Here is a 12,752-nt window from a genome sequence, read left to right as displayed (position 1 = left end):
CACCTGGGTCCCTCTGGGGCCTACAGGGACACATTTGGGCTTGCCAGTACAGGGAGCCACCTGCCCCAGGGGATGATGAATAGGGGCCCCCTCTCAGGAGGGAGGCCCAGGCACCTTGAGTAGCCCCTAATATGGGGCCAGTAGGCTGCCGGGTCTGGCCTCCCCCTGCCTCCAAGCTTGGGGGCCCCGGGGCCTGCTGAGCCTACTGGCCTGAGGTGGACCCCGGGGGGCTCATCTCTGCAGCCCCGTCCTCATTTCCCGGCTCTTCTGGGATGGGCTTGAGCCCCTCCTCGGGGGTCTCCTCGGCCTCCTGGCCTCCTGCCTGGGCGAGGCCCTCTGGCTCCCAGCCAGGACCTCCTGGGGCCACCGGGGAAGCACTGCCCATCCGGCCAGGCATGGGGACTCCGGGGGCATCTGAGGGTCCTGCCTGACCTAGGTCCGCAGGGGCGGCAGCACTTGCATCTTCCTGAGTGGCCGCGGACGCCTTGCTGGTCTCCCCAGGGCCAGGGGCTGCCCTGGCGGCACCATGGTCTTCAGGGGCTGCCCTGGCGGCACCATGGTCTTCAGGGCCCGCCTCGCCAGCCTTGACAGTGCCGGCAACTGCCCCACTGGCCTCCTCACGTGCCGGGTGGTCCTCGGCGCTACCTTCCTTGGAACGGGCGGCCTGGGCGGTGGTATCTTCACCGGCCGGGGAGGCCTTGGTGCCATGTGCAGTGGTGCCTGCGGTGATGGCCTCATGGGCCGCGGCGGCCTGGGCGGCTGCTGCCAGGCCTCCAACGTCCACACGGGCCTCTTCCTGCCCTGGGAAGTGCTCCCTGCTAGCCGGGTCGGCCTCCCGGGCCTCGGTCTTCTGGATGAGCCGCAGCATCCCCGCAAAGCCGGGAGGCCTCCTCATCAGCCGCATCGTCCTCAGCGTGTCCCGGAGCGTGTCGTTCAGCCGGGCCCGCATCACCACCTGCCGGGCGCGCGCCTGGTCCGCCATGGCCGGGTGCATGGCCCCCTTCTCCAGGGCCGACTGCAGCAGGCCTTCCAGGCGCATCACGTACGCAGAGAGAGTCTCCTGGGGCCGCTGGGCACAGGTCACGAACTTCAGCCGAGCACTCTCCCGGGGGTCCTTGTTCCCAAACACCTGCACCAGCGCGGCCAGGCAGTCCTGGGCAGCCAGCTCGGGATCTTCCGCCAGGAGGCCGCGCACGAGATCCAGCGCGGGGCCGCGCAAGCTCTCCACCAGCCTCCTCCTCCTCTCCCTCTCAGACACGTGGCGCCACAGGTGCAGCATGTCGTTGGCCTGCTCCAGCCAGCTCTCAGAGGACTCTTCCCCGTGGCCCGGCTCTTCCATCCCAGAGAAGGTTCCCAGCTCCTGGTAGCCCATGCTGTGTAGCATGGGCTGCAAGGCCTGCCTCCACTGCTGGGTCCCGGGCCCTGCCTCACCCATGGCGCCTGCCGCTGTCACAACTGCTTCCTCAGGCGCAGTCATTGCCTCGCCCGTGGGTCCTGTCATACTCAGAAGTCCTGCCACGCCTGCAACATTTCTGTAACCTGCAGCTCCTTCCTCATCTGACTCAGCTCCTGCTTCCCCTTCAGCTCCTGCTTCACCTTCATCTCCTGCTTCACCTGCAGCTCCTTCCTCACCTGCAGCTCCTTCCTCACCTGCGGCTCCTGCCTCACCTGAGGCTCCCTCCTCACCTGCAGCTCCTTCCTCACCTGCAGCTCCTTCCTCACCTGTGGCTCCTGCCTCACCTGAGGCTCCCTCCTCACCTGCAGCTCCTTCCTCACCTGCAGCTCCTTCCTCATCTGAGGCTCCCTCCTCACCTGCACCTCCCTCACCTGCAGCTCCTTCCTCACCTGCGGCTCCTGCCTCACCTGAGGCTCCCTCCTCACCTGCAGCTCCCTGCTCACCTGAAGCTCCTGCCTCACCTTCAGCTCCTGCTTGACCCTCAGATCTTTCCGCACCTGTAGCTCCTGCCTCACCTGCATCTCCTGCCTCACCTGCAGCTCCCTCCTCACCTGCAGCTCCCTCCTCACCTGAAGCTCCTGCCTCACCTTCGGCTCCCTCCTCACCTGCACCTCCCTCCTCACCTTCAGCTGCCTCCTCACCTAAGGCTTCCTCCTCACCTGTGTCTCCCTCCATACCTGCGACTCCCGCCTCCCCTGCAGCTTCCTCCTCCCCTGCAGTTCCTGAGTGACCTGCAGTTCCTGCCTCACCTGCCCTGCCAACCACTGCTTGTCTCTGGGGCTGCTCAGGGAAATTGGGTCTATCCTGTGAATCAGCATCAGGGGCCTGGGGCAGGCAGACCACAGTCCAGGGCCCTCCCTTGCCTGGTATTTGGCGGGGGAGCAAGCTTCGATTTAAACACTCAGCAAACTCGACCAGGGCAACACTCGACCCCAGCTCCTTTCTGTAGACCTTGCCCAGCACTCGGTACCTGCCCAGGGAACGCAGGGCAGCCTGCACAGCCTCCTGGAATTCCTGGTCTTTGCAGTCATCTGGGATTCCCAGGATGAGCAGAGATCGCTGAGCGTTCACGCCCATCGACCTGCACCAGTCCCGCAATACCGCCAGAGCCATCGCCATCTTCGAGGACCTGAGGGTGGGGGGAAGCGATCAAACAGGTGTGCACAGGCTGCTGAAGTGTGGGAATCGGCCTGTGGATGCAAAGAGGAGAGGATCATGTTTGTGCCACACAGCCCACCCTAGTGCCCCTCACAGCAGCAGCCTGGAGCACCTCCCTGCCCTGTTTGGTTTGTCTGACTTTAGGAAACTTTTTAAATAAATTACATTTATTTACAGGATAGAAGGCTAGGGACTTCCCTGGCGGCGCAGTGGTTAAGAATCCACCTGCCAGTGCAGGGGACACAGGTTCGATCCCTGGTCCGGGAAGATCCCACAAGCCGCGGAGCAACTAACCCCACGCGCCGCCACCACTGACCCAGCGCTCTAGAGCCCACGAGCCACAACTACTGAGTCCACGTGACACGACTACTGAAGCCCACATGCCTGGAGCCCGTGCTCTGCAACAAGAGAAGCCACCGTGATGAGAGGCCTGCGCACCGCAATGAAGAGTAGCCCCCGCTCGCTGCACCTAGAGAAAGCCCGCGCGCAGCAACAAAGACCCAACGCAGCCAAAAGTAAGAATAAAATTTAAAAATAATAACAAAAGAGCACTTGTTGCGGACGACTCAAGAAACAATAATAAAATAAAATAAAATAATTTAAAAAAAAAGACAGATAGAAGGCTCGTCACCTTTTCTACATTTCTGGCCTCAGTTTTAGGAAGCTGCCTTTTTCCCAAGGAATTTTTCAAGTCTTCCAATTTGTTAGCATAAACATTTCCATAATATCCCATAATGTTCCCCTATATCCCCTTTTTTAATGTACATCTGATCCGTAACGTTGGCCCTCTTTCATTCCTCATATTGGTGATCAGCGTTCTTTCTATTTTTCCGTGATTCATCGTTCTAGGACTTTCTCGGTCTCCTTGCTCTTTTGAAAGAAGCGCATGGCTTTGTTCATCGTGTCCATAATTTGCTTTCTATCACTGATTTCCTCTCTTAGCTCTCTTATTACTTCATTTTATGTTTCCTTTGCTCTTCTTCTTCTAGCATCTCTACATGGACTGTTAGCTCATTGATTTTATGTCCTGACTCTTTTCTAACAGAAGCATTTAGAGGAATACAGTTTCCTCCTGTCGCTTTTTGCTGCCTCCCACTAATTTTGGTAAGTTGTGCTTTCTTAGTATTCACGTTGAGATATTTTCTAAGTCCCTCTGTGATTTTTTTTCTTTGATCCATGGGTTTCCCAATATTTGAAGATATATTATCATTAGTACCATCAAATAAAATTCCCCCGTGACGAGAAAACTTATCATGTAAACTTGCAATACTGCTAAATTTATGGAGACTTTTACAACTCTGGTACGGCGTGTCCGGGTGAATGTGCAAAGCACCCTCGTAAGGAATCTGTGTACTCTGTGTGGAGGCCAGGGCCTTGCCCTGCCCACCCACCTCTGCAATTCCTGTGCCACCCGGACAGAGGCGACCTGAAGCTCTCGATGCCTCATGCAGCGGGCCAGAGCCCCTCCCTGGACCCCCACAAATCCATCTGCCATGGCCAACAGCCTCCACCAGATCACAGCAGCCCCAGCGCCTCCCCCTCTCAGCATCACTTACGCCCCCCGTGGCCAGGCGGCTCCTCCCGGGCCCCTCGCACTACATCCCCTCCATACACCCTCCCCCACCCACCAGCTGGGGGCGCTCCGCTCTGGGCCCTGGAAGCCGGGCGCCCCGCCATGCGTACGGGCCAGACTGCCTCTCTCACCTCCCCACACCGGGGAGTCCTCCCCCGAGCACACTCAGCGCCGGGGGCTCTCGCTTCTCGTACCCCAGACGCACAGCCCACCCGTCTTGCCCCCGCCCACCCGGGAGCCGGAGCCCCCTAACTGCCACGAGCGTCCGCCCCCCCCCCGCCCCACGCCCCGCCCCGGCGGGAGCTCCCCTAACGCCTACCGCACCCGCGCCCGGGAGTCCTCCCCATCGACCCCCGCCTCAGCCAGGAGTAGCTCCCCCTTCCTCCCGCCACACGCAGGAGCCGTTAGCCCTCCCTTCCGGTCTCGGCCCCGGGGGTGGGGGGTGAGGCCCGCCCGTCCCGTGCTCCCCACCCCCGCAGCCAGTCATCCTCTCCTCTGGCCCCAAAGCCGGCCCCACCCGACCGGCAGGAAGCCCTCCGCTCCGGCCCCCCACCCACGCTTAGCCATTAGCCCCACCCTCTGCACCCCGACTCCAGAACGCCCCCCACCAGCCACCCCGGAAGCCAGCGGTCCTCCCCTCTGACCCGCTCACTGGGGGACCCTTCCCTCAGCCCCCCTTCAGCCCGCTACCCTCCGCCGCCGCTCCCCCACTCCCAACCGAGCAGCCCGTAGTCCTCCCCCGACCTCCACTCCTTCCCAGGGCCCCCGGTACCTGCGGAGTCCAGCCCCCGGCAAAGCCCCCGCCTGTCTCCTGACTTGCTCTGACTCTGTGGATGGCTCCGGAGTCCCGCTCACGAGGGGCTGAAGAGCTCGTCTCAGCAGAGCAGCCAGGAACTGTGCTGCCGACTGTCCCAGGCACTCTGTGCGAACGCCACGTGCGTTTCCGGCTGCTCCCGGAAGCCCCAGGAAGATGAGGGAGAACGTTCTAGACGTCTCTTTACAGGGAAAGTGGTTGGATCAGAAGAGCACGTGAGGAGGGGCTTTGCTACGGAAGCACCAATAGCCACGCGCACTGAGGGCCTGAGGTCCCAAGGCTTGGCGCCTCCGGAAGCAAAAGACACGCCCATTGGCCTTCCACCAATAGGAAGGCCTCCCTGCAAGGCTGCGGAGTTGGGGGAGCAAACTTGGCGATGCAGAGCCCATTGTGGCAGGTACGTCCACTTGTCTTCACAGGTGGTTTTCTACTGTGATTGATAATGTCATAAACCTATTCTTATTTCTTTGGTTTGTTTTAATTTTTGAATTTTATTTTATGTATTTTTTTATACAGCAGGTTCTTATGAGTTACCCATTTTATACATATTAGTGTACATTTGCCAATCCCGATCTCCCAATTCATCACAACCCCGCCCGCCCCCACCATTTTCTCACCTTGGTGCCCATATGTTTGTGCTCTACGTCTGTGTCTCTATTTCTGCCCTGCAAACCGGTTCATCTGTACCATTTATCTAGGTTCCACATATGTGCATTAATACACGATATTTGTTTCTCTCTTTCTGACTTCCTTCACTCTGTATGACCGTCTCTAGATCCATCCACGCATCTACAAATGACCCAATTTCGTTCCTTTATACAGCTGAGTAATAAATAATAGTAATAAAGCTCTTCTTCATATGGACTGATTTCTTGTCTAGTTGTATCAACTAGCCATCCTCTCACAAGGCACAAGAGAATGAGGCAGCCGTCTGGGGCCTCTTTTATAAGGGAGGTAATCTCATTCATGAGGGCTCCCCCCTCATGGGCTAATCACTTCCCAGGGCCCCACCTCCAAATCCCATCCCTGTGGGGGTTAGAATTTAACAGGTGAATGAGGGGCAGAGGTTTACAAATATTCAGTCCATAGCAGTGTCTGTCCAACTATTGTTGCTCCTATGCCCCCTTTATCCTGCTGAGATACTCAAGGTTTTCATTTACATTTTAACTTCTCTACTGCCTTCTTAGGCAATTATCAGTTTTCACTAAAACTTTACAATTCACCTATGAAATGGAAAACAGCGCTCACCATCTCTGGGTCTGCAAAGTGCCTACCCTACCCTCTCACTGGAGAGGTGTCCCATGGGTGCTGAGCAGGACTCCGACTCTTGACCCCCGCCCTCACCTGCAGCATCCCTTTCCCTCCATTGCCCACAGCAGAGGCCAGACTCAGCTGAAACTTTCAGAGAAATTTACTAAGAGAAACTTTGACTGAAACCACTCGCAGAGGGCATGATAACACAGAGAGGAACTTGTAACAGCCACCAGAGTCCGGGGGTCTCTGGCCCCCCCACCAGGGTCCCCAACAATGTGCCTCCACTACACCCCACCTGGCGGCCCTCCATCCCCCCACTGCCTCCCTTCCTGAGGGCCCTGCGGGTGGTGTCTCGCCAGGAAGATGGGTGCCGGCAATGCCCGCTCCCCCAGGTCAGCCACTCCCCCTCTGGCCCACATGCCCGGGGCCTGGCCCTGCCCTATGGCTGGAACAGGAAAGTCCCACAGCAGGGCACCCACCACTGAGCGGACGACGGGGTGTCCCGAGGAACAACGTGGTGGCCTTCAGTTGTACTGCTAATTACTTTCACATTTCCAAGGAAATTCCTATTCCAATGCCATATTATCTTGTTCACCATCACAAAACAATATGGGAATCTTACAATTTGTTTTACACAATCGCAAAACTCTTGTCGTTGAACTGAATTAGTGCAAATACATGTGTGATTAATGTCATTTGCAAACTTAGATACTGAAGCTTATTAAGCCTTCTTTTAAATGGAACAATATTTGAAAAATTCCTAAAGAAAACACAGATGATATTCCATGTCATCTTACACAACAGGAACCCAAAGATGCTACACACCATGTTCCCCCCACTCGCAGGGGCCCTCACTACTTGGAAACTCGACCGCTCTCTCTTCAAACTCAGAGTGAAGGACCAGCCTCACTTGCTACCAGTGAACTTGGGCCTGGAAGGAGCCTGGCTGCTGCTCTGGCTCAGGCTCCCTCTTCCTCGTCGCTCACACCCTCTGCACACAGGGATGGGAAGGACCTGGGATCCAAGCTACTGACCCTGAGCAGATGCTCCAGGACCTGCCACTTGCTGGTCTCCGCGTAGGCCCGGGCACCCCACAGGAACTCGTGGCGGGCAGGGTCGCTGTGGGGCACCTGCCGGTCCTCCAGGTAGCCCTCCTGCACCCACACTTCGGTGAGCAGCTCCCCGGGCTCCCCATAGATGCAGGGCTCCCTCCCGGAACACACCCCCATGCTGCCGAGCACTCCCCACACCTCCTCCTCAGGGGCGCGGTCACCGAACAGGGTGATCACGCCCAGGACCAGCACCAGGAGGCCGGCCTCGGGCGTGCTCTGCCCATCGCTCAGCACTGCATCCCAGGTGAGGCCCAGGGTGGGGACCAGGACGTAGGTGCGCTCGCGGGGGTCCACCTCCTTCACATCCAAGCCAAACACCAGCTGCATTCACTCGCAAGCGTGGCTGAAGATCACGGGGAAGTGGTCCCGATGCTCCCGGAGGACCGTACTCAGCATCTCCGCCTTGGAGGTCGGCTCCCTGGGGCGATACTTGAGCAGGAACGCCACCAGGTCAGCCATCAGCACAACAAGTGCCTCCTGGGGCAAGGACTCGGCATAGGCGGAGAAGGAGGGGGCGCCAGGGGAGGCGGAGGACGAGGGGGATGCGGCCTCCTCCCCCGCAGCCCCCAGCAGCGGCGCCTCCACCGGACCCTGGGCCGGGACTGGGGCCTGAAGGTCGGCCTGAGGCTGGCGGAGCTCACTCATCTCGACCGGGGACCTGATCACTGGGGTCGGGCCGCCCACGGGAGTGTGAGCAGGGGACCTCGTACCTGGGGTAGAGAGGGGGTGTGAGCGGCCTCGGCGGAGAAAGGCACCCTGGGCAGCTCTGACAGAGGCCACTTACAGGTCTCATCTTAAAGGCTGCCCCCGGGCCTCACAGGGGCGCTCCTCCTGGGCGGCCTGTCCCCTGCCAACCTGAAGAAGGAAGTGAGGGGGCTCCTCAGGGTACAGCCAGCACGGCCCCAGGTTCTGGGGCTGATGGGGCATAGGGGTGACTTGGGTGTTGTGGGGTCCCCTCTGTTCTGGGAGGGGGAGCCCCTGGGTACACACTCAGGGCACGCACCTCCCCTTGACTCCTGGCACTGCCTGGGCCTCCTCTGCTCTGTACCCCGAGGACACGGTCCTCAGACCTGGGCCTTCGCCTCCCGGTTCCTGGAGCCCCTGTAAGAGGAATGGAGGGCGCACCTCTTGTGTAAACTGTGGCACAGCTCTGGGCCTCGGTGCTGGTAGGAGGATTGGGCCGGACACTGTGAGGTCCCCCCAGTTCTGAGTTCCGGGGTGGGTGGTCCCCTCGGGGCTCGCTCGTCGTGCTCACTGTTCCCCTTAAGGGCCTGGACCCTCCCCTTTGCAGGCCGGAGGAGAAACTCAGAACAGGACCCCGAATCTGAACAGAAAGCAGTGAGGGGGCCCCACAGGTGGCCGCACCTGCCCAGGGCCTCCCGAGGGTCCTAGGATGGAGAGATGCTGGGTCCTCACCTCCTCCTCACATCCTGCCTGGCCTCCCAGCGCTGACCACAGGGGCAGGTTTCTGTTGAGGCCCCTGTTCCAGGGCTGGGGGTCTGCTCAGTCCTCCCTCGGGGGCCTGGGAGTCCACCCTCTGCGGACCTGAAGGCTCACCCCTCACACCAAACACCTGACCTCCTGAGGACCCCGACCCAGAGGTCAGGAAACATCTCATCTGCTGACCGTGCTCTGGCGCCTCCAAGGCCCCCGCGGAAGGGCAAAGGATCCCTCCCTGTGTTGGGGTCTAACGTCCTCAGTCCTTCCTTCCTCGCGTGCAGGCTGGACTCTGGGCAGGACCTGGGATTGTCCCGTCTGCCAGTGTGAGTCCCTGCTCCTTATACCAGGTCTCCAGTCTCTCAGAGACCCTGACGTCAGGACAGGCCTACCGTGCTCATCCCGCCGCGGGGCCTCCCACGGCCACCTGCAAGGGCGGTGATCTGGTGGGTCCCTTTTGTCCTCCCTCAGGGTCCCCTCAGTCCTGCCTAAGGGCCCTAACCTTAGTCCACCAGGGACCTGACATTTTACCCTCTGCGCTCATGAGACCCCGCCCCTTATCCCAGGTCCCCAGCTTCTCTGAGACCCGGAAGTCAGGAAGTGCTGATGTGTTCATCCCGCCCTATGACCTCACTGGGCCAACTCTGTTCTGGGGTCCACGTTTCCCTTAGTCCTCCCTCAAGGCCCTCACCTTGACTCCACGCAGGACCTGGCATTCTAGCCATAGCACACCTGAGAGCGGACGCTTATACCTGTTCCGAAGCCTCTCTGAGACCCGGATACGTAAGTGAGGACTCGCTGCCAAGTGCTCATTCCACCCCAGGGCCTCCCAGGGCTGAAGGCAGGGAAGGGTATAAGGGTCAGGGTCTCACAGAGACTGCGGAGCGGGTATAAGGGGTGGGGTCTCATAGAGGCTACAGAGGGGTATAAGGGGCGGGGTCTCAGGCAGGAACAGGAGAGAATACCAGGTCCTGCGTGGAGTCAAGGTGAGAGCACATAGGGAGGATTGAGGGGAGCCTGGATCCCAGAACAGAGCTGGTTGTTGGAAGCCATACGGCGGGATGAACACATGCAGCACTTCCTGACATCCGGGTCTCAGAGACGCTGCGGAGGGGGAGCACGGGGCCGGGCCTCACAGAGGCTGCGGAGGCGGTATAAGGGTCGGGGTGTCTGGTGAGCACGGGAGAGAATCCCAGGTCCTCCGTGGAGTCCAGGTGAGGGCCCTGAGGGAGGACTGAGGGGAGCCTGGACCCCAGAACACAGTTGGCCCTGGGAGGCCATAGGGCGGGATGAGCACGTGCAGCACTTCCTGACATCCGGGTCTCACAGACGCTGCGGAGGGGGAGCACGGGGCCGGGCCTCACAGAGGCTAGGGAGGGGGTATAAGGGTCGGGGTGTCTGGTGGGCACGGGAGAGAATCCCAGGTCCTCTGCGGAGTCAAGGTGAGCCCCCTGAGGGAGGACTGAGTGGAGCCTGGACCCCAGAACAGAGTTGGCCTTTCGAGTCCATAGGGCGGGATGAGTATGTGCAGTACTTCCTGACATCCGGGTCTCAGAGACGCTGCGGAGGGCGAGCACGGGGCGGGGGGTCTCAGAGAGGCTGGGGAGGCGGTATAAGGGTCGGGGTGTCTGGTGAGCACGGGAGAGAATCCCAGGTCCTCCGTGGAGTCTAGGTGAGGGCCCTGAGGGAGGACTGAGGGGAGCCTGGAGCCCAGAACAGAGTTAGTCCTGGGAGGCCATAGGGCGGGATGAGCACGTGCAGCACTTCCTGACATCCGGGTCTCAGAGACGCTGCGGAGGGGGAGCACAGGGCGGGGGTCTCAGAGAGGCTGGGGAGGCGGTATAAGGGTCGGGGTGTCTGGTGGGCACGGGAGAGAATCCCAGGTTCTGCGTGGAGTCAAGGTGTGGGCTCTGAGGGCGGACTGAGGGGAGCCTGGACCCTAGAACAGAGTTGCCCTTGCGAGGCCATAGGGCGGGATGAGTACGTGCAGCACTTCCTGACATCCGGGTCTCAGAGACGCTGCGGAGGGGGAGCACGGGGCGGGGCCTCACAGAGGCTATGGAGGGGGTATAAGGGTCGGGGAGGCTGGTGGGCACGGGAGAGAATCCCAGGTCCTCTGCGGAGTCAAGGTGAGCACCCTGAGGGAGGACTGAGTGGAGCCAGGACCCCAGAACAGACTTGGCCTTGCGAGGCCATAGGGCGGGATGAGCACGTGAAGCACTTCCTGACATCCGGGTCTCAGAGACGCTGCGGAGGTGGAGCACGGGGCGGGGTCTCAGAGAGGCTGCGGAGGCGGTATAAGGGTCGGGGTGTCTGGTGGGCACGGGAGAGAATCCCAGGTCCTCCGTGGAGTCCAGGTGAGGGCCCTGAGGGAGGACTGAGGGGAGCCTGGACCCCAGAACACAGTTGGCCCTGGGAGGCCATAGGGCGGGATGAGTACGTGCAGCACTTTCTGACATCCGGGTCTCAGAGACGCTAGGGAGGGAGTACGGGGCGGGATCTCAGCGAGGCTAGGGAGGGGGTATAAGCGTCGAGGTGTCTGGTGTGCATGGGAGAGAATCCCATGTCCTGCGTGGAGTGAAGGTGAGCTCCCTGAGCCCTGAGGGCAACCTGGATCCCAGAACAAAGTTGGCCCTGGGAGGCCGTAGGGCGGGATGAGCAAGTACAGCACTTCCTGACATCCGGGTCTCCGAGACCCTCGAGAGGGGGCGTCAGGGGCGGGGTCTCAGAGAGGCTGGAGAGGGGGTATAAGGGGCAGGGTGTCTGGTGGGCACTGGAGAGAATCCCAGGTCCTGTGTGGACTCAAGATGAGGGCCCTGAGGGAGCACTGAGGGCAACCTGGATCCCAGAACAGAGTTGGCCCTGGGAGGGCGGGGTGAGCAAGTGCAGCACTTCCTGACATCCGGGTCTCAGAGAAGCTGGGGACCTGGGTTAAGGGGCGGGGGTCTCATGAGCGCAGAGGGTAAAATGTCAGGTCCTTGGTAGACAAAGTCTAGGGCCCTTAGGCAGGACTGAGGAGACCCTGAGGGTGGACAAAAGGGACCCAGCAGATCACCACCCTTGCAGGTGGCTGTGGGAGGCCCCGTGGCGGGATGAGCACGGTAGGCCTGTCCTGACGTCAGGGTCTCTGAGAGACTGGAGACTTGGTATAAGGAGCAGGGACTCACACTGGCAGACGGGACAATCCCAGGTCCTGCCCAGAGTCCAGCCTGCACGCAAGGAAGGAAGGACTGAGGACGTTAGACCCCAACACAGGGAGGGATCCATTGCCCTTCCGGGGGGGCCTTGGAGGCGCCAGAGCACGGTCAGCAGATGAGATGTTTCCTGACCTCTGGGTCGGGGTCCTCAGGAGGTCAGGTGTTTGGTGTGAGGGGTGAGCCTTCAGGTCCGCAGAGGGTGGACTCCCAGGCCCCCGAGGGAGGACTGAGCAGACCCCCAGCCCTGGAACAGGGGCCTCAACAGAAACCTGCCCCTGTGGTCAGCGCTGGGAGGCCAGGCAGGATGTGAGGAGGAGGTGAGGACCCAGCGTCTCCCCATCCTAGGACCCGCGGGAGGCCTTGGGCAGGTGCGGCCACCTGTGGGGCCCCCTCACTGCTTTCTGTTCAGATTCGGGGTCCTGGTCTGAGTTTCTCCTCCGGCCTGCAAAGGGGAGGGTCCAGGCCCTTAAGGGGAACAGTGAGCACGACGAACGAGCCCCGAGGGGACCACCCACCCCGGAACTCAGAACTGGGGGGACCTCACAGAGTCCGGCCCAATTCTCCTGCCAGCACCGAGGCCCAGAGTTGTGCCACAGTTTACACAAGAGGTGCGCCCTCCATTCCTCTTACAGGGGCTCCAGGAACCGGGAGGCGAAGGCCCAGGTCTGAGGACCGTGTCCTCGGGGTACAGAGCAGAGGAGGCCCAGGCAGTGCCAGGAGTCAAGGGGAGGTGCGTGCCCTGAGTGTGTAC

General features: G+C 60.6%; 1 protein-coding gene and 1 pseudogene across 1 annotated transcript in view; one reads left to right on the top strand and one right to left on the bottom strand.

Moving 5' to 3' along the window:
- The window catches only part of TEX28 (testis expressed 28), a 188,697-nt gene that overhangs the window by 121,338 nt on the left and 54,607 nt on the right, over positions 1-12,752 (top strand).
- LOC136142721 (melanoma-associated antigen 8-like) lies at positions 7,215-8,012 on the bottom strand (annotated as a pseudogene).

This window comes from Phocoena phocoena, chromosome X, assembly GCF_963924675.1.
Source record: "Phocoena phocoena chromosome X, mPhoPho1.1, whole genome shotgun sequence".
Taxonomy (NCBI): domain Eukaryota; kingdom Metazoa; phylum Chordata; class Mammalia; order Artiodactyla; family Phocoenidae; genus Phocoena; species Phocoena phocoena.
The sequence above is the reverse complement of the archived record's forward strand: the minus strand, read 5'-3'. Positions and strand labels throughout refer to the sequence as shown.